The sequence below is a fragment of the Carcharhinus amblyrhynchos genome, chromosome 7, assembly GCF_965287045.1.
Source record: "Carcharhinus amblyrhynchos chromosome 7, sCarAmb.v2.hapA, whole genome shotgun sequence".
NCBI classification, from domain to species: domain Eukaryota; kingdom Metazoa; phylum Chordata; class Chondrichthyes; order Carcharhiniformes; family Carcharhinidae; genus Carcharhinus; species Carcharhinus amblyrhynchos.
In genome coordinates, this window is record NC_137330.1 from 91,934,998 (window position 1) to 91,955,828 (window position 20,831).

The following is a 20,831-nucleotide window of genomic DNA, read 5'->3' on the forward strand; positions in this document are numbered from 1 at the left end:
TTTGGGGGGCGGGGGGGGGTGCGTTGTAATCACAAGGCAAGGTTATTGGGATATCTCTGGACTGGCTGGGGAGGAGGGACGTCTGGAGGTGTCTGGTCCTTGAGAGGAGGCTGCCTCAATCAGAAGAAGGAGGCATTTCTTCCCAACTTCCCTTTCAAGATTAAGGATTTAAATTTTTCCATCCTGTCTGTGATTTGTCTGACACTCACCAGACGAAAAATTCAGGCAGGGAGGAAATGGCCGAATGAGGGAACCATGGATCATAAAGGAAGTTGAATGTCTTGTCAAGAGGAAAAATAAGCATATGTTAGGATGAAAAAACAAGGTTCAGTTGGGTCACTTGATGGTCACAAGGTAGCTAGAAATGTGTTAAAAAAAAAGGGCTTAGGAGAGCTAGAAGGGAGCATGAGAAGTCCTTGGTGGTTCAGATAAAAGAAAACCCCAAGGCTTTTTACTCTTATGTGAAAAATAAAACAATGACCAGGGTGAGGTTAGGGCCAGTCAAGGATGGTAGTGGGAACTTGTGCATGGAGTCAGGAGAGATGGGTGAGGTGTTGAATGAATACTTTACTTCAGTGTTCACTAAGGAGAGGGGCCATGTTTTTGAGGATGAGTGTGTGATACAGGCTGATACGATGGAGGAGGTAGGTGTTCTGAGGGAAGATGTATTCGCAATTTTGAAAAACCTGAGGGTTGATAAGTCTCCTGAGCCAGATGGGATACATCTTAGGATACTTTGGGAGGCAAAAGATGAGATTGCGGTACTTTAGGTTTGATCTTTGGGTCTTCACTGTCCATGGGGATTGTGCCAGAGGACTGAAGAGTGGCGAATGTTGTTCCTGTCTTCAAGAAAGGAAATAGGAATGACCCTGGTAATTATAGGCCAGTTAGTCTTACTTTGGTGGTCAGTAAGTTAATGGAAAGGGTCCTGAGGGATAGGATTTATGACCATTTGGAAAGATGTAGCTTAATCTGGGATGGTCAGCACGGTTTTGTGAGGGGTGTCTTGCCTCACAAATTTGATTGAATTCTTTGAGGAGGTGACTAAGTGTGTAGACGAAGGTAGAGCAGTTGATGTTGTATACTTGGATTATAGTAAGGCATTTAATAAGGTTCCCCACGGTAGGCTCATGAAGAAAATAAGAAGGTGTGGGATAGAAGGAAATTTGGCCAATTGGATAAGTAACTGGCTGTCTCATAGGAGACAGAGCGTGGTGGTGGAGGGAAAATTTTCAGACCCGTTACCAGTGGTGTACCACAGGGATCAGTGCTGGTTCCTCTGTTATTTGTGATTTTTATCAATGACTTGGAAAAGGGGGCTGAAGGGTGGGTGTCTGCCTGACTGTTCAACTGTCTGGAATTTAACTGACTGGCTGTCTGCCTGACTATATTTCCCTATGTATCTGACTGTTTCCTGCCTCTGTCTAACTGTTTGGATGTCTATCTGTTTGAAAGTCTGTCTGAAAGTCGTGTCTATTTGGAAGTCTGCTATGCTTAAAAGCCCATCTGTCTGTTTGAATGTCTGTCTATCTGATGATTATCTGAATATTTGTTATCTGTACACCTGCTTGACTGGCTATCTATTTGACTGTTTGACTATCTATTTGACTGTCTACCTAACTGACTGATTGATTGTCTGCCCGACTGCATTTTACTGCTTGGCTTACTGTTTCTTGCCTCTGTCTGACTGACTATTTTAATGTCTGTTTGAAAGTTTTTTTTGCGTGTTTGAATGTCTTTTTGAATGCATGCCTGTTTGAATGTCTCCCTGGTGACTATCTGAGTAGCTGTCTGATTTTCTGTACATATGTTTGACTGTTTGAGTATCTGCTTGATTGTCTGAGTATCTATTTGATGTCTACCTATCTGACTGTCTGTTTGACTATCTGTCTGTCTAACTGATGGTCTACCTGACTGTTTCCTGTATATGACTAATTGAATGTCTATTTGTTTAATTGGTCTACCTGACTGATGTTGTCTAACTATGTTTGACTGTCAGATTGATTGGCTGTCCAACTGTTTATTTGACTGGCCATCTGCCTGATTGACTGTCTCTCTCTCTCTTCGACTGTCTGTTTGTTTCTTTCTTTGACTGACTGTTTCCATATAACTGTCTGAGTGTTTGACTCTGTCTGACTGACTGTTTGTCCATTTGACTGTCTAACTGACAGATTAACTCTATCTGACTGTTTGACTGTCTATCCATTCTATTTGACTAGATGCCTAACTGTTTGATTGTTTGATTCTGTGCCTGACTCTCAATCTCTCTCTCTTACTGTTTGACTATCTGTCTGTCTGTTTGGCTGGCTCTCTGACTAGCTCTCTCTCTAACTCTTCATTTAGACAGACAGATTGAGACAGACACACATTCAGACAGACTGACAGATTCAGACAGACTGACACATTCAGACAGAATGACACATTCAGACTGACACATTCAGACAGATTGAGACAGACAGATTGAGACAGACAGACAGACTGACTGACAGATTCAGCCTGACAGATTGAGACAGACACACATTCAGACAGACTGACATTCAGACGGACAGATTGAGACAGACATGCATTCAAACAGACTGACATTCAGACAGACAGATTGAGACAGAGACATATTCAGACAAACTGACACATTCAGACTTTCACATTCAGACAGACTGACACATTCAGACAGACACATTGAGACAGACACACATTCAGACTGACACATTCAGACAGACACACATTCAGACTGATGCATTCAGACAGACAGATTGAGACAGACACAAATTCAGACAGACTGACACATATATACTGACAGATTGAGACAGACACACATTCAGACAGACTGACACATTCAGACTGACTGACTCACTCAGACTGACAAATTGAGACAGACACACATTCAGACTGATAGATTGACACAGATACACATTCAGACAGACTGACAGATATAGACTGACAGATTGACACAGACACACATTCAGACAGACTGACACATTCAGCCTGACAGATTGAGACAGGCACACATTCAGACTGATACATTCAGACAGGCAGATTGAGACAGACACACATTCAGACAGATTGACACATTCAGAATGACAGATTGAGACAGACACACATTCAGACAAGCTGACACATTCAGACTGACAGACTGGGACAGAGAGACATTCAGACTGATCCATTGAGACAGACACACATTCAGACCGATACATTCAGACAGACAGATTAAGACAGACACATATTCAGACAGACTGACAGATTTAGACTGTCAGAATGAGACAGAAACACATTCAGGCACACTGACACATTCAACCTGACAGATTCAGACAGACACACATTTAGACAGACTGACATTCAGACAAGCACATTGAGACAGCCACACATGTAGACAGACTATCACATTCAGACTTTCACATTCAGACAGATACACATTCAGACAGACAGACACACATTCAGACTGATGCATTCAGACAGATAGATTGAGACAGACAGACATTCAGACAGACTGACACATTCAGGCTGACACATTCAGGCAGACAGATTGAGACAGACAGATTGAGACAGACACGCATTCAGACTGACAGATTGAGACAGACACACATTTAGACAGACTGACACATTCAGACTGACACATTGACAGAGACAGATTGACACAGACTGACACATTCAGACTGACAGATCGAGACTGACAGATTGAGACACATATTCAGACAGACTGACACAAATACACTGACAGATTGAGACTGACACACATTCAGACTGACACATATAGACTGACAGATTGAGACAGACACACATTCAAATGGGCTGACACATTCAGATTGACTGACGCATTCAGACTGACAGATTGGGACAGACACACAATCAGACTAACCGATTGAGACAGACACACATTCAGACTGATACATTCAGACAGACAGGTTGAGGCAGACAGACATTCAGACAGACTGACAGAATGAGACAGACACACATTCAGACAGACTGACATTGAGACAGGCAGATTGGGACAGACAACATTCAGACAGACTGACATGTTCAGATTTTCGCATTCAGAGAGACTGACACATTCAGATTTTTACATTCAGAGAGACTGATACATTCAGACTGATACATTCAGACAGATAGATTGAGACAGACACACATTGAGACTGACAGACTGAGACAGACACACATTCAGGCTGACAGATTGAGACAGTCACAAATTCAGACTGACAGATTGAGACATACACACAATCAGACTGACTGACATTCAGACAGGCAGATTGAGACAGACAACATTCAGACAGGCTGACACATTCAGACACATTGAGGCAGACACGCATTGAGACTGACAGACTGAGACAGACACACATTCAGACTGATTCACTCAGACTGACTGTTGCTCTCCCCCTGCACACAGGGAAACGGAGAGGGGAGGGGCGGGGTGGGAAACCTCCGTCCAATCAGCATTGGGAATGCTGATCGTGCGAGCCAATGGGAGGAGGCGAAGTTTGGGGGTGGGGTTGCTGGGTTGAGCTGGAGCGGAGTGGCAGCAGGAGCCGAGTTAGTGATCATGGTGCCCGGCAGCTCATCCCCATCCCCAGCCCAGCGCACTGCCACCGCCCTCTACAGTGCCCGTTTCAACTAGCGAGAGGTAAGGAGCGGCCCCGACTGGAGCTGGGAGGGAGACATCTCCCCCCGCCCTCCGTTCCCCGTTCCCTGCCCTGCCGGCAGCCGGTCTCCCGGGGCCTCGCTGTTTACTGTGATGTGGCCCGGGGGGCGGGTCAGGCCGGGCCGGGCCGGGCTCCAGCCTGGCTGCTTTGGCTGTGTAAGGAGAGTGTCGGTTGTTTTTGTGCCACGTCAGGGCTCAGGACAGAGGAAGCCTCTGATTGTTGGGAGCAAGGGCAAAGCTAAAGGTGACCGTCCAGGGCCAGAATGAAATGTGACAGCACTGAGCGGGGTGAACACTCCCACCCCCCACCTTCAGTAACTCCTGATCTTTTGGTTTCTATACAACACACGCTTGCAATCTTTGACAGTATAATAATCCTGTTCGTTCCACATTCAGCTTCGATAATCTTATTCCAGAACGTTTTAATTACCTGCTGAAGATTTTTCCTGGCCATTTTTCCTCCAGCACCTTGGTGTCCTTCATGCACAACTGTTGGAAAGGGCTTTTCTAATATGAATTTCTATCGTGATTGAATTTGATTTTGTTCTAACGTGAGCATTTCTACCCCATCCGTTTTCAGTTAGGGACCAGTGGATAGTCACCGACAGTGAAAGTTACGAGAGGTGATTCTTTCCAACTCTTCCCCCACCACCCCACCCCCAAAAACAGGGAAAATACCTGCAGGTCATAGAATCCCTACAGTGCAGAAGAGGACATTCGGCTCAAGTCTGCACTGACTCTCTAAGAGAGTATCCTACAAAACAGGCTGCAGTGGTTCATAAAGGCAGCACACCATCACTGTCTCAAAGGCAGTTAGGAATGGGCAATAAATTCCATGAACAAATTGTTAAAGATACTGCCTCAGTATGTTTTTAATCATTCACAATAATTTAGAACATACCAATTAAACATCCTTTATCTGTAAATTGTAGATAAATTTTGGACCCTCCTTGAAGACCTGCAAACAAATGCAATTGTAGAAATCCTGAAGATGTTCAATTCACCATGAGACTATCACCAGTTCAACGTCAGGGCCTAGTTATAGTGCATTGTTTTTAAAACTAATGGAAAAGATCATTGAAGGTTCAGTTGCACTGAATGCAAGTCACACATAATTCTGCAATCTTTTGCAGCCATATCCAGTAGTGCCAGGAAAACCAACACAATCAAGAGGGAACTCCAGGCCATGTTTTCTTGTAATCTTCTGGTTTTTACATTAGAGGAGTCACTCATTTTTGTTTGTGAATTACATTTTTATCATTTGCAATAATTGCTTTAAAGCTCACAATGGCAACATTAATCTTACAATATACAAGAGCTTTATTTTGTCAGATCTGTTATGAAGAAGTATGGCCTTATTTGATTACATAAGGGTTTAATGGTCTTAAATGTAGATTAAACTTGAGAACGTTTGCCAATTGTTTACGGAGAATAAAACAGCACTTAAATGCTAAGCAACATCAACTTTAAAATTATATGATGCCATTTATCATAGAAAAACATCTCAAAATGCTTTAGAGTCGTGAGCCAAAGAGGGAGCATTTAACAGGATTTGACTGAAAATTTGATCAAGGATGTGGACTTGAAGGAGGAGGCCAATGTAGGGAGAAATAGACAAAATCATTGTTGGATGTTTGTGACTGCAAGTGCAATTGTTAGTGGCAAGAGGTAAGGAAGAGAGATGCACAGAAGATTGGAGTAAGCAAATGAAGAGTTCAGGTGGCATCATAAGGATGGAGTGGCATTTAAAGAAAGGAATACAAGTTCTAATGTTTTTGAAGAACTTGTGGGCCAGTGCAGAACAGTGAGCATGGTGGGCCTGTGGAGCATGGATGGAATTCTTCAGGTTTAGATGTTTGGATGAATTCAAGCTCGTGGTGGTGACTTGAAGATGGAGACTGGTTGCAAGAGCATTAGAATAATGGTTTGAATCTGTCAAAGGCTAGTATGAAGGTTTAATGGCAGATGGGCTGAAGTCGAGACCTGGGGTGGAGCTGGAGATAGGTGATTGCTGCAATAAAAATAATGCTTAGCATAATTGAGTCATTTTGAAAATGTTATTTTAAGTTTGCACTGAGTATTATCCTAGTTTGCTGGGTTATTATCTTCATACACATTGACCTTAATGCTTTTTGTTGAGTGCACCCCATTGACTTGGCATCAAGACAACACACAATTGAGTGCTGCTTTGCTCAAAATCAACTACTCTTAACTGTCTGCCAGCATTTAGCTCTTGTATCCATTTCTGAATCAAGGCTGTCACAATGTCAGGAGCTGAATGATTCTGTGAAACCTTCAACAAGTTTCTGATGAATAAATGTTCTCCTTCCATCAGTTTTAACTGTAACAGAAGAGGACAGGATGCCCACCATGAGCAACTTTAGAGGTTCATTATTTATAGACTACCTATACATGGATTTAGAGATACTTTCAGTTGAACTGAGGTACCTATTGAATTTTGGAATTGCATTTTATTGCTGCAAGAAAGAGGACTTCTTAAAAAAATTCTTTGCGTGAAAGTTATATAAATTGTTTTCTCAGGTTTTATTAGGTTTTTTATATTTTTTAAAAAAGTAACTGCACCACATGCTGCAGTTTTACACAATATGAATTTATCAATGTGAATAAATTAGGTTGCTGGGTAAGTCTGAAATTTTTGTGTTTCATAAAAACAGCAACCTGCCCATTGATAATTGACTGAATACATTTACTACCCATTGTAGAATTAAATTGTAAAGATCAGAAGGTCCTAGATTTATTCTGCATTAGTGGATCAATGTCAGTGTAGTGGTTGGTAGTTGGCTTGCTATTGGTTTGAAATGTCCAAGCAAGCCGGGCAAAAAGTAAGTCACAAATGGAGTCTTGATTGCTGTGTGCTGACTACGCTTGTCGCTTGTAAAATGAGAAATTCTTAAAGTTTATTTATTTATTAAAGTTTATTTACATATGTCAGAAGTAGGCTTACCTTAACACTGCAAAGAAATTACTGTGAAAATGCCCTAGTTGCCACACTCCGGCGCATGTTCAGGTACACTGAAGGAGAATTGAGCATGGCCAATGCATCTAACCAGCATGTCTTTCACACTGTGGGAGAAAACCGGAGCATCTGGAGGAAATCCACGCAGACATGGGAAGAACGTGCAAACTCTATTAAATCTATAAAAATGATCTCCAATTAAAATCTAAATGCATAATGTACAGAAACTATAAACATATTTTTAGTTTTGTTTTAATTTGTGCAGCGTTTTTTTCCAAATATATAACATTACAGTAAGTTATTCTGATGCTTTCTAGTTTTGTAACTGTAATGCTAAGCTTCAGTCCAAGTGGAATGCTGAGGAGGTTGCATAAGTTGGAAGGAAAGAAAAACGTATCCAAGTAGCTACAAACCCAGTAGTGTTAATTTGGCATTGGAAAGAATAGTATAATTGATTAGGATATCGGCATGATCTATTTGTTAAGCAGCATTCTAGCAGAAGTACAGGAAGACATCATTCAGTGTAACTAACTCTTTGACTTTGTTGATGATGTGATGTCTTGAAGTGTCACATGAAAAATATATTGCACCAAAAGTAGTAGGAATTGAGGTAAAATTGAGGCATCGTGAAGAAATTAATATAAAGGCTGGAAGAAACAGATACACCTTGAGATACTTTCAGATGTGATGAGATGTGTTATGCATAGGGATACTTGGGGATCAGTGTTGGGATTTCTATTTCTGATTTAGATGAGTGTTTTGAATTCAGAAACTCAAAACACTCATCTAAATCAAGTGCAAATCTAAATGCAAGCTTCAAAATAATAAGAGTACTCAAATAGGAATCATAGCAAGTATGAATTAGATAAAAGGTATAATGTGAAACAATGCCAGGTGAAATTAAACAAGGCAGTTGTAAAGTGCCATAGATAGGAAGGGAAACACAAGTAACAAATAATTCCTGAATGGTATTGAAATAGCTGAAGTTGAAGGCACTTTACCTCATTTGAACTAAAACCCTAATGTGGCAAACTGGATCAAATGTTGGCTTGGTAATAGAAAACAAAGGGTAATGGTCGATGGATGCCTTTGCAAATAGAAAGTTGTTTCAAGTGGTGATCCACAAGGTTCGATGCTGGGATCCTTGCTGTTTGTGTTCTATATTAACAATTTGGACGTGAATGTGAGGGTCTCAATTGGAAAATTTGCAAATGACACAAAGATTACTGAGTATTGGATAGTGTAGAGGATAGCTATAATCTCCAAAATAAAATAAATGGGCTGGTGGAGGGGGTGGTAAAGTGGCAGATTGGATTTTAACACTGGGAAGTGTGAGGTCATGCATTTAGGGACATCAAACAATTATGGGGAATATACAATAAATAGGAATATACTAAGAAGGGTAGATGGACTGAGAGATCTTGGGTTCCTAAAGGCAGCAGTTCAAATAGACAAGTTTCTAAAGAGGACATATAAAATGCTTTCCATCAATGGCAGAAGTATAGAATTTAAAGGTAAGGATACAGTGTTGGAATTGTATAAAACACTGGTGAGGCCACAGTTGGAGAATTATGTACAAGTCTGGTCACCATAATACAGGGCGGACATAATTGCTTTGGAGAGAGTGCAAAGGAGGTTTACAAGCCAGAGCTAGAAAAGTGTAACTACGAAGAGAGATTGGATATGTTGGGACTATTTTCTTTGGAACAAAAAAGACTGAGGGAGACTTGAAAGAGGTCTACAAAATTAAGTGGAAGAGATAGTGGGCAGGATAAAATTGTTTCTCCTGGTGGAGAATTCTAGAACCAGGGGGCATAGATTCAAGGTAAGTCATAGTAGGTGTAGAGGGGACAAGAGGAAGAACTTTTTTATGCCAAAGGTGGTAGGTGTCTGGAATTTACTGCTCGAGTTGGTGGTGGAGACAGAGACCCCTAAATTCTTAAGAAGTACCTGGATTTTTAAATTTAATGATGACACCGCCATTCTGGATCAGATCTTAAACAATGATGAGACACAGTACAGGAAAGAGATAGAGGATCTGGTGAACTGGGCAATGACAATAATCTCTACCTCAATATCAACAAAATGAAGGAGATAGTCAGTTGCTTCAGGAAGTGTAGTGGAGGGCACACCCATGTCTACATAAACAGGGATGAAGTGGAAATGGTCGAGAGCTTCAGATTTTTAGATGTCTGGACCACCAACAGCCTGTCCTGGTCCCTTCCTGCAGATGCTATAGATAAAGCCCATCAATGCCTCTATTTTCTCAGGAGACTAAACAAATTTGGCATGTCTGCTACAACTCTCACCGACTTCTACCATTGAAAGCATTCTTTCTGGTTGTATCACAGCTTGGTATGGCTCCTGCTCTGTCCAAGACCACAAGAAACTATAAAAGATCATGAACGATGCCCAGTGCAGCACTCAAACCAGCCTCCCATTCACTGACACTGTCTGTACTTCCTGCTGTTTAGGAAAAGCAGCCTGTATAATCAAGGACCCCATGCACCCCAGACATACTCTCTTCCACCTTCGTCCATTGGGAAGAAACTACAAAAGTCTGAGGACACGTACCAACTGACTCAAAAACAGCTTCCTCCTTGCTGCCATCAGACTTTTGAATGCATCTACCTCACATTAAGTTGATTTTTCTCTACACCCTAGCTATGACTGTAACACTACATTCTGCACTCTCTCCTTTCCTTCCCTATATACAGTATGTTTTATCTGTAGCACGCAAGAAACAATACCTTTTGCTATATACTAATACATGTGACCATAATATATCACATCAGACCTTAAGTGCTATGAGCTACAGGGCTATGGTTTGGGTGTAGGAAGGTGGGACTAGAAAGGGCAACTGGGTGCCCTGGGCTGGCATGGACCAGATGGGCTGAATGGCCTCCTTCTGTGCTGTAACTTTTCTATGGTTCTAATGACTGGAGTAGCAATCAGTAGGCACATGGAATGTTGAACTACTTCACTGAAGCATTAGAGTACAAATTGCACAGTCATGCAAACTTTGTTATCTTGGTCAGGCTACACCTTCAATGCTGCCCTCAGTCCTGGTCTCTGAAACAAGGTGAACATTCAAGCTCTGGAGGCAGTTCCAAGAAGAGCTACAAGACTACCAAAAACAGCAGTGTGCTTTGTTGAGAAGGGTAGTCTAGTCAGCCCTGGAACACAGTGACTGAAAAAATTTTAATGCGTGTTTATATGGTAACAGTATAGAAACGTTAAATCTAGAAGATCAAATTTATGGCAGCTGGAGAAGGGTATTTAGGGCCCAAAGCCCTACTGTCCGTACCCTGACTTGCATCGATTTCCTTTTCACCCGTCACTTCTATATCTTATGATCCATGTTGATGGCCAGTCTGACTGCTTCAGTTTTAAAATTTTCATTTTTGTTTTCAGATCCCTTCTGATCTCTGTAACCTCCTCAAGTCCTACAACTCTCCATGAGCTCTGCGTTCGTCTAATATAAATTCCTGATTTCCATTGTTCTACCATTGAACAGCCTTTAGCTGCTTAGGTTCTAAGCTCTGCTAATCCTTCTATAAGCTTCTCCACATTACTGCCTCTCTCCTTTTTGAAATCTAAGGTTAGAGAATGAAGAGTTCAGCAGAGAGTAAAGCAATGTAGAGTTTGAATTACAGGACAGATGAACAGCGACTTGTATGATGCATTTAATGTAATGAAATATCTCACAGCGCTATTGAACATGGTCAGTGTGTTATGAATGTGGATCTTGATTGGGTGAAGTGTTGGGTCTGACTAATGGTTTTCTATGTTTTTGGAAATGCTCTGGACATTTTTTTTCCACCTGTTTCCTATGCTTTGTAAAAATCATTTTTAAAGATTTCTCAGGTTTCAGATGACTAAGGGTGGTGGTGCAAATTGACCATAATATGCATAAGGAAAACAAATTGTACCTTGCAATTCAACTTTTCAGTTAGATTGATCCATCCAAAATTCATACTTCAAGCAATTGGTTTCTTTTAAAATAATTCTGTCACAATATAATTGGTGAATGCAGATTTTGACACAATATATAGCAGAATGTAATCAGTTGACAGATTAATGTGGCATATGTATTCGGAGTCTAAAGGATGCAAACAGATTAAAACACCTCATTTAAATTGCTATTTAGAATGCTTTTTAGAGAGATCTGGTGGTAATCAGATCCAGCTGGTGCCAATGCCCAGATCTTGGATGACTCCAAACAACCTTGCACTGTTTGTTCTGAAATAAGGTGTTAGTTATACATCGTCATAACAAAGCTCAAATAGCCTCTGTCCATTCTCATTTATTTTTTCCAGGCTATGTTACCTGAGGCATGAGAGCCATAACCTCCCTCTTCCTTTGAAATACAGCAGTGGGTGAAGATGTTCTGACTTAAAGTTGATAGCATCATCAATCTCCTCCTAGAGCCTGTCTTTTGCCTCTAGTAGAGCAGTGTTATAGCACAGACACTCATGAGATGAATTGGCTCTGGTTGAGTTGAGAGGCAGATTGAGAGAAAATGTTCTTAACATGCGTGCGTGTGTGGGGGTGTCTTATTGAAAATAGTGGTTTCATTTCAGCGAAGCCTCCATATCGCTCACAGGTTTCCTCTGCACTCTTCACCTACCAGATGAACATGTGGTGTTTTTCTTCCTGTGATATCTGCTCTCTTGGCGTGGTCTCTTGCAGGTGGGGCTAAGTCAATATTCAGCCTATCAAGTTCCAGATTAATCATGGCTGTCTTGCACACATTATCAACCAGCCCCATGCACATAGTCGTGACATTGCAGTTTTGTGTGCGTGCATGTGCGTGTTATATATAGTGGGTCAGCACTTTACTCGTCAAGGGCTACCTGACATGAGGTGGGTGGTGACTGACCAGTGGGATGTGATAGTTCCTTCCCACCTTTGGATACTGCCTGAAGCATCTGTTCTCTATCCCAACCAAGTTGGGCTTATTACTCGTGAGTGCTGCTTCCTGTATTGTATTAATGCTGTGTAGTGAAATTAGATTTTCCTCTCCAGGATGCATGCCTGGGAAATATCTATGAAAACCCTGACTCCCCAGTGTCAGGGTCCTCCTTTTGATTGCCACAGTTGAGTTCAAAGGAATGCAAAGCGCTATGTTGGTACCAGCTCATTTGCAGGAGTTGCTGGAAAGCTCTTGGGCTATACTCCAGATTTTAGCCAGGATTTACTCTTTTAGATTTCAACTCTCCTGAGGTATCCAAAAGGCAGTGCAGCTGTTCAGCCATAGCTGGGAATTTGGTTCCTGAGTCTCAGGGTGTGTCCAAGTGCAAGATACTAGGTGCCTGCAGGCCAAACTCGCTGCTACTTCCTTATCGAAGGATCAAGTTTCCAGGCGTTTCAACGAGGGAGAATAGCTGACAAGTGCTGACTGTATACTGATGGGAAGAAACTGACACATTTTGCTCTTTTTTCACATAGCTGCTAGCTAGCAGCATAGGCTAAAATGAGAAACAAACTAGCACACCAAGGTGGAAAACTTTTCTCTTCACCACACACCATACCAGTTGCCGACAGCCAAACCAGTTTGAAAACCCCTGATCTAAAAAGCGAAGCAAATTCCAGCCTGCATAGTGTTTGGATAGACTGCTTGGGAATACCAGGTGCAGTAGACTGAAACTCTTTTGGATTACAGAAGTCAAACACCATGTTTGGTTTAAGGAAGTTCTGTACTATCATTGGGCATGTTTTGCTTGTAATCCTTTCGTTCATTATGCTGATTATGTGAGGGTGGAAATGGCTGATAACTAGAGAGGTGGAGAGTAGCTTGAGAATCCTAAAGCAAAGTAATACAAATTATTACTGGGTTGATGTTAGCAAAAGAATCTGATGCAAATGAATTTTGTCAATATGTTTCTTAAATAGTACACTCAAAGCTGAGGAAAAAACCATTTTCCCCATTAAACCTAATTTCTGTATTACAAATCCATTATTCAATTTCTTTCCATCACTCAAAGCTAAAATAATTACCAGGCTTTAAAACCAGTAGATCTGCCTAATGCATACAGCTCAAAATGTCCTTTACAGATGGCAACCTAAGTTTAGAAAAATAAAATGTCTAATCATCCCGTTGAGCAATTTCAGTTTGCGTGAAATGTTACAATGGCAGAAAAATGTTACATCATTTTGTTTTATTGCAATATTAGTAAAACAGTCGCATTGTTTTTTTTTAGTTTTAATTTATTTAGTCTTTTTGTTTTACTGTACTCCTGATAACCTGGAGCCCCCACAATCTTGGCTGCAAAACCTGAGACAATTTTTCCTCTATTATTAGGTCACCGGTGCAGATGACGATGTGATTAATAGTACCAACCCCAACTATTCTGATAATGATACCACCAAAGCCAATCTGTAATAGAACTTGGGACAGCAACTGGACATGGACTGACAAATGGTTGACAATGACCATCTGTGACAAAAAAAATGAAGTGCCTGTCCTAAATACCCATCTACATGTAGAAACTAGAAGCAGGAGTAGACCATTTTGCCTTTCGAACCTGCTCTGCATGATCAGCTTGATCATGGCTGATCATTGAGTTCAATATCCTGATTTCCTCTTTGCCCTCATCCCTTGATCCCTTAAGCCCCAAGAGCTATATCTAATTTCTTCTTGAAATCAGACAACATTTTGGCCTCATCTACACTCTGTGATAGTGAATTCCATACATTCACCATCCTCTGGGTAAAGAAATTGCTCCTCACCTCAGTTCTAAAAGGTTTATCCCTTATCGTCAAACTATGACCCTAGTTCTGGACTCCCCCACAGTTGGGAACATTCTTTCTGAATCTACCCTGTTAGAATTTCATAAGTTTCTGAGATCCCCTCTCACTCTTCTAAATGCTAGTGGATATAATCCTAACTGACATGGCCTGTCCTCGTATGACAGACCTGCCATCGCAGGAATCAGCCTGGTAAACCTTTGCTCTTCAGCAAGGATGGACACCCTTCGTCAGATAAGGACCAAAACTGCACACAGCCCTCTAGGTATGGCCTCACCAATACCCTATATAATTGCAGTAAAACATCCCTACCTCTAAATTCAAATTCTCTCGCTATAATGGCCAACATGACATTTGCCGCCTTTACTGCCTGCTGTACCTGCACGCACAAGTGACTAGTGCACAAGTACTCCAAGGTCTCGTTGAGTATCCACCTCTCCCAATTTACACCCATTCAAGTAATGATCTGTCTTCCTATTATTGTGACCAAGGTAGATAGCCTTACATTTGTCCGTATTATACTGCATCTGCTATGCAGATGCCCACACGCTCAGCCTGTTCAAATCACGCTGAAGCATCTCTCCATCCTCCTCACTGCTCACCCTCCCACCCAACTTTGTATCATCTGAAAACGTGGAGATAATGCATTCAGTTTCCGTTTCCAAATCGTTAATACATAATATGAACAGTTGGGGTCCTAGCACTGATCCCTGCAGAACCCCACTAGTTGTTGACTGCCAATCAGAAAAAGACCCATTTATGCAACTCTTTGCTTCCTATCTGTTAACCAACTTCCTACCCATCTCAAGACAATACCTGCAATCTCATGTGGTTTAACTTTACATAGTAGTCTGTTATATAAGACCTTGTCGAAAGCCTTCTGAAAGTCTAAATAAATGACATCCACTGGTTGTTGGTCAACTTTACTAGTTACATCCTCAAAAAATTCCAGTAGATTCGTCAAGCGTGATTTCCTTTTTTGTAAATCCATGCTGACTTTGTCTGATTATACACTGCCTTCCAAATGCCAAATTATGAAATCCTTGATAATAGACTCTAGCAATTTACCCAGTACCGATGTTAGGCTCACTGTCTACAGTTCTGTGTTTTCCCTCTGCCTCCTTTTTTGAATAGCGGGCTTACTAGCTATCTTCCAATCTATAGGAACTATTCCAGAGTCCAAAGAATTTAGGAAAATGACCACTAATTAATCTACTATTTCCAGGGCCACTTCCTTAAGTACTCTGGGATGAAGATTATCAGGACCTGGAGATTTATCCACCTTCAATCCCATCAATTTCCCAAAACCATTTCTCTACTGAAGGTCCTCACTAAAACATGTCATTTCAGCACTTCTGGCACACTATTCATGTCTTCCTTTGTGAAGACTGATGCAAAGTACAAATTTAATTCCTCAGCCATTTTTTGTTCCACTTTATGAATTCTTCTGTTTCTGACTGCAAGGGGCCTACATTCATTTTTGTCAATCTTTTTTCTTTACATATCTATAGAAACTTTTACAGTCAATTTTTATGTTCCCTTCTATCTTACTTTCATACTCCTTTTTTCCCTTCTTAATCAATCTCTTGATCCTCCTTTACTAAACTTTAAACTGCTCTCAATCTTCAGATCCATTGCTTTTTCTTGCCAATTTGTATGCTTCTTCCTTGAATCTGATACTATCTCTAATTTCCCTTTTAAGCTATATGTTGGGTCTACACTGAAGGAAAATTAATTCAGTCTCATCAACAACGTTGCCTGTCAAAGGCACCTGTGAGGTTGAAGTCAGAAGAGCAGTGGAACGCCTTCCCATTTCAGTTGTTGAAGCTACAACAACATTCACTGGCTGTTTCTGTTTGAATGTTAATGAAACTTACAAAAGCTGCAAGGAACGTCAAGTGCAGTCAAGTCAAATGACAAGACACCATCATTTACACTATCCATTTTTTGGACTTGCTAAACTCTTAATTTGTGCTAATTTTAGTTTAAAAAAAATCTTTGGTCACAAAAATCCACCTACACCAATCATAGTACCTATGTCAGATAGGATAACAATTTGCAATAGTATAGCATCTTAAATGCAGGAAAATGATCACAGGAGAGTAATCAAACAAGAAATGAAACTGAACCATGAAGGATTTATTAGCCTGGATGACATTGGGGTTTGTTGGAGCTCATCAAAGTGATGAGTTTAAAGGAGGCTGCAAAAAGGAGAAGAGCTGCAGATAATTAGAGGAAATTTGAGCTCAAGACCAATGCACAGAAATCAGTGATATGATGGAGGGAGTAACTGATGCAGATGGGCTTGGAGATGGAAGGATGCAAGAGTTCTTGAAGGGCTTTAGGGCCAAGAAGATTACAGGAACAGCAAGGGAAAAAGCCATGGGTTAATTTGAACACAAACGAGAATTTTAAAATTGAATTGGGTGGCATGGTGGCACAGTGGTTAGTACTGCTGCCTCTCAGCCTCAGGGAACTGGGTCCGATTCCTGGCTTGGGTCAGTGTCTGTGTGGAGGTTGTATGTTCTCCCCGTGCCTGCTTGGTCTTCCTCCGGGTGCTCTGGTTTCCTCCAACAGTCCGAAAGATGTGCTAGTTAGATGCGTTGGCCGTGCTAAATTCTTCCTCAGTATATCAGAATAGGCACTGGAGTGTGACAACCAGGGTATTTTCACAGTCATAAGAACATAAGAACATAAGAAATAGGAGCAGGAGTAGGCCATCTAGCCCTTCGAGCCTGCCCCGCCATTCAATAAGATCATGGCTGATCTGTCGCTGCTCAGTTCCACTTTCCCGCCCTCTCCCCATAACCCTTAATCCCCTCTCTTATTAAAAACCCATCAACCCGCATCTTAAAAATATTTAGCGAGGCAGCCTCCACCACTTCAACGGGCAGAGAATTCCAGAGATTCACCACCCTTTGAGTGAAGAAGTTCCTCCTCAACTCCGTTCTAAACCGCCCCCCCTTTATCTTGAGGCTGTGCCCCCTAGTCCTACTATCCTTTCTGAGCGGGAAGAGTCTCTCCACCTCTATCCTATCCATCCCATTCATCATCTTATATGTCTCAATGAGATCTCCCCTCATTCTTCTAAACTCTAATGAGTACAAGCCTAGTTTATTCAGCCTCTCCTCATAGCTCAACCCCCTCAACTCCGGTATCAGCCTAGTAAACCTCCTCTGCACTCCCTCCAAGGCCAAAATATCCTTGCGTAAGTACGGCGCCCAAAACTGCACACAGTACTCCAGCTGCGGCCTCACCAATGTCCTGTACAGCCGCAGCAAGACCTCCTACTTTTATATTCAATCCCCCTCGCTATGAAGGCCAGCATCCCATTCGCCTTCCTGACCACCTGCTGCACCTGCAAGCTGGGTTTTTGCGACTCATGCACAAGGACCCCGAGGTCCCTCTGCACCGTTGCCTACTGCAGTTTTTCGCCACGTAAGTAATAATCCTTCCTACCATTATTCCTACCAAAGTGGACCACCTCGCACTTGCCAACATTAAATTCCATTCGCCATTTCCTGGCCCATTCGCCCAGCCTATCTAAATCCTTCTGTAGACTCTCCACACCCTCCGCACAATTTGCCGTTCCACCAATCTTGGTGTCATCAGCAAATTTCGACACCCTACACTCGGTTCCCTCCTCCAGATCATCTATATAAATGGTAAATAGCTGAGGCCCCAGCACCGACCCCTGGGGCACTCCACTAGTCACCATCCGCCAATCCGAATAGCACCCATTGACCCCCACTCTCTGCCTCCTATTTGACAACCAGTCCTCTATCCACGCTAACACCCTACCCCCAACTCCATGTCCCCTGACCTTCTGCAATAACATCTTGTGAGGTACCTTGTCAAACGCCTTCTGAAAATCAAGAAAGACCACATCCACCGGATCTCCTCTATCCACCGCCCTAGACACATCCTCATAGAACTCCAGTAAATTTGTCAGACACGACTTCCCTTTAACGAAACCGTGCTGCGTCTGCTCTATCAAGCAATTCCTCTCAAGATGCCTCGCTATTTCCTCCTTGATGACGTGCTATCTATTTTTATATTCTGAGCTTGTTTACTCTCATATTCCATCTTACTTTTCTTTGTAGCTTTTCTCGTGGCTTTCTGGTGACCTTTAAAGCTATCCCAATCCTTTAGTTTCCCACTAATCTTTGCCACTTTGTATGCATTTTCTTTCAATGTGATACTCTCCTTCATTTCCTTAGATATCCATGGTTGATTACCTTTTTCTGCACTTCTTCCTTACCACTGGTATGTACTTCTACAGAGCGCTGTGAAAAGTCATTTTGAAAATCCTCCACTGTTCTTCAATTGTCCTACCACTAAGTTTTTGCTCCCAGTCTACCTTAGCCAACTCTTCCCTCATCCTATTGTAATCTCCTTTGTTGTCTGTATTTTAAATTCAATCATACTGTGATCGCTTCTTCAGAGAGGATCCCTAACTTTGTAAGATCATTAATTATTCCTGTATCATTACATAGGACCAGACCTAGGATAGCTTGCTCCCTTGTAGGTTCCATTACATACCGTTCAAGGAAACAATCACAGATATATTCTATGAACTCCTCCTCAAGGCTGCCTTGACTGACCTGGTCTGACCAATTGACATGGAGATTAAAATCCCCCATAATAACTGCTGTATCGTTTTTACAATCATCAGTTATTTCTTTATTTCTCACCCCACCGTGATGTTATTATTTCATTGCAGTGTTGATGTAAGCCTACTTGTGACTAATAAATAAACTTTAACTTTGTTGACTGACTGGGAGCCAAGATTAGCCTGTGAGCAGTAAGTGCACATATGGATGTGTGAAAAAGAAATTTGTATTGATGAGGCTACAGACAAGAGTTTTGAACGAATGCATATTTTTGGAGGTTGAAGATGATAAGATCAAGAGAGCACGGGTAAAGAGAAGTATGGAAGTAACAAAAGCTCGGATCTGCATTTCAACAGTGGGTGTGCTATGATAGGTGCAATGCTGCTGGCAGTGGTTTGGTGGAAAAGAGATGGGATCAGAACCTTAAATCAGGATCAACTAATGCTGAAACTGCAAACAGTCGAATTCAACCTTGGGGGCAAAGTGGTGGTGGAGGGAATAGAATTGGTGGGCTGGGATTTCTGGTAGGAGCTGAAGGGAGTAGTTTATTTTTTCAGTGTTTAATTGGAGGAAATTGCTGTTCATCCAGTGCTGAATGTTGGGCAAGCGGGCTGGTAGATGAGTGTGGAGGGATCAGGAAGTTGGTGCTGAGAAGAACTGGGTGTCATCAGCATGTGTGTTGAGCTCATGATTCTGTTGAGTAGAAGCATGTCGATGAGTAATGGGGGGATCAGAGATAAATTCTTGGAGGACCGCAGCCATTGTAGGATATGTCTGGTTTTGATCGGATGGCAGAGAGTGGAACCAGGTGATGATAGAGTCGTTTCGCTGCACTGTGGCTAAGGTTGAGGTAGGAAAGCCCGGACATATTTTCTCTCTCTAGCCTGGACTCTTCATAAAGACCAGTGCGCTGGATGAAATAAGGCATACATTCTCCTGTCTGTTATTGTGGAGCTTTCTTGTTTGCCCATGCTGTGTCTATTGCCATAGAGTTTAGATTTGATTGGCATTCTTTGCAAGGGGGCAATATCAATATGTTTAAATGTGGATACTGGTGCTCGAATTTTACCGCCTTCCCCACCAGAGGCCAACAGGGAATGCTGTTCTCCGGATGGGCATGCTGGTAAAATTCCAGCCTGGGTCTCTGTTCTAATGAAAATCCAAGTCGTGTTGCCGATTTATCTGTGGCAAGAATGCTGTTTATCACCTTAACAAGTTCACTGTTTGAAAGCTTCTACTAAATTTTCCCATCATATTTTCTGTTCGTGATCTTTTAGCCCTTATTACATCTGGTTGATAATGGCAGTAGATAATCACACAGTTAAAAGGAGGTGAAATGTCCAATTCATTGTGAATTGTGGCCATTGTTTTTGGCCTCATTCCAAACTGTATTTCCTAGCTATCCATTTCACCCCTCTCCCTGGAAACTTTGAGACTAACACAGAATGTTCACAATCTTGGTCTCATATTTGACCTCAAGGTGACCGTCTGACTATATATTTGCCCTGCTAGTAAGACAGCCCATTTTCATCTTCATAGTGTCATTTGACTTCACCCTTGCCTCAACTGATACGTTGCTGAAACTCTCATTTGTGCCTCAATTACCTCCAGATTCAACTATTCCAATGCATCCTACCCTCTACCTGGTTAGCTTGACATCATCCAAAACTGTGCTCCCTTTGTCTTAACTCACAGCAAACTCTGTCCTCCATCACCCCTGTGCTTGTAGACCTGCATCAGCTCTTGGTCAAGAATTGCCTTAATTATAAAATTCTTACCCTTTATTTCCAAATATTGCCCTTCCCTATCTCCTCGAGTCATCCTGAGATATCTGCAATCTCTCACCCTTTCATAGAATCAT

General features: G+C 41.8%; 1 protein-coding gene across 2 annotated transcripts in view; it reads left to right on the plus strand.

The window, feature by feature from the left end:
• The first annotated feature begins 4,477 nt into the window (after nucleotides 1–4,477).
• The window catches only part of ibtk (inhibitor of Bruton agammaglobulinemia tyrosine kinase), a 119,346-nt gene continuing 102,992 nt past the window's right edge, over nucleotides 4,478–20,831 (plus strand). For both annotated transcript variants that reach the window (XM_080192793.1, XM_080192794.1), the window contains exon 1: nucleotides 4,478–4,612. The gene's annotated coding sequence lies outside the window, so the exon portion shown is untranslated. The remainder of the gene's footprint in view (nucleotides 4,613–20,831) is intronic.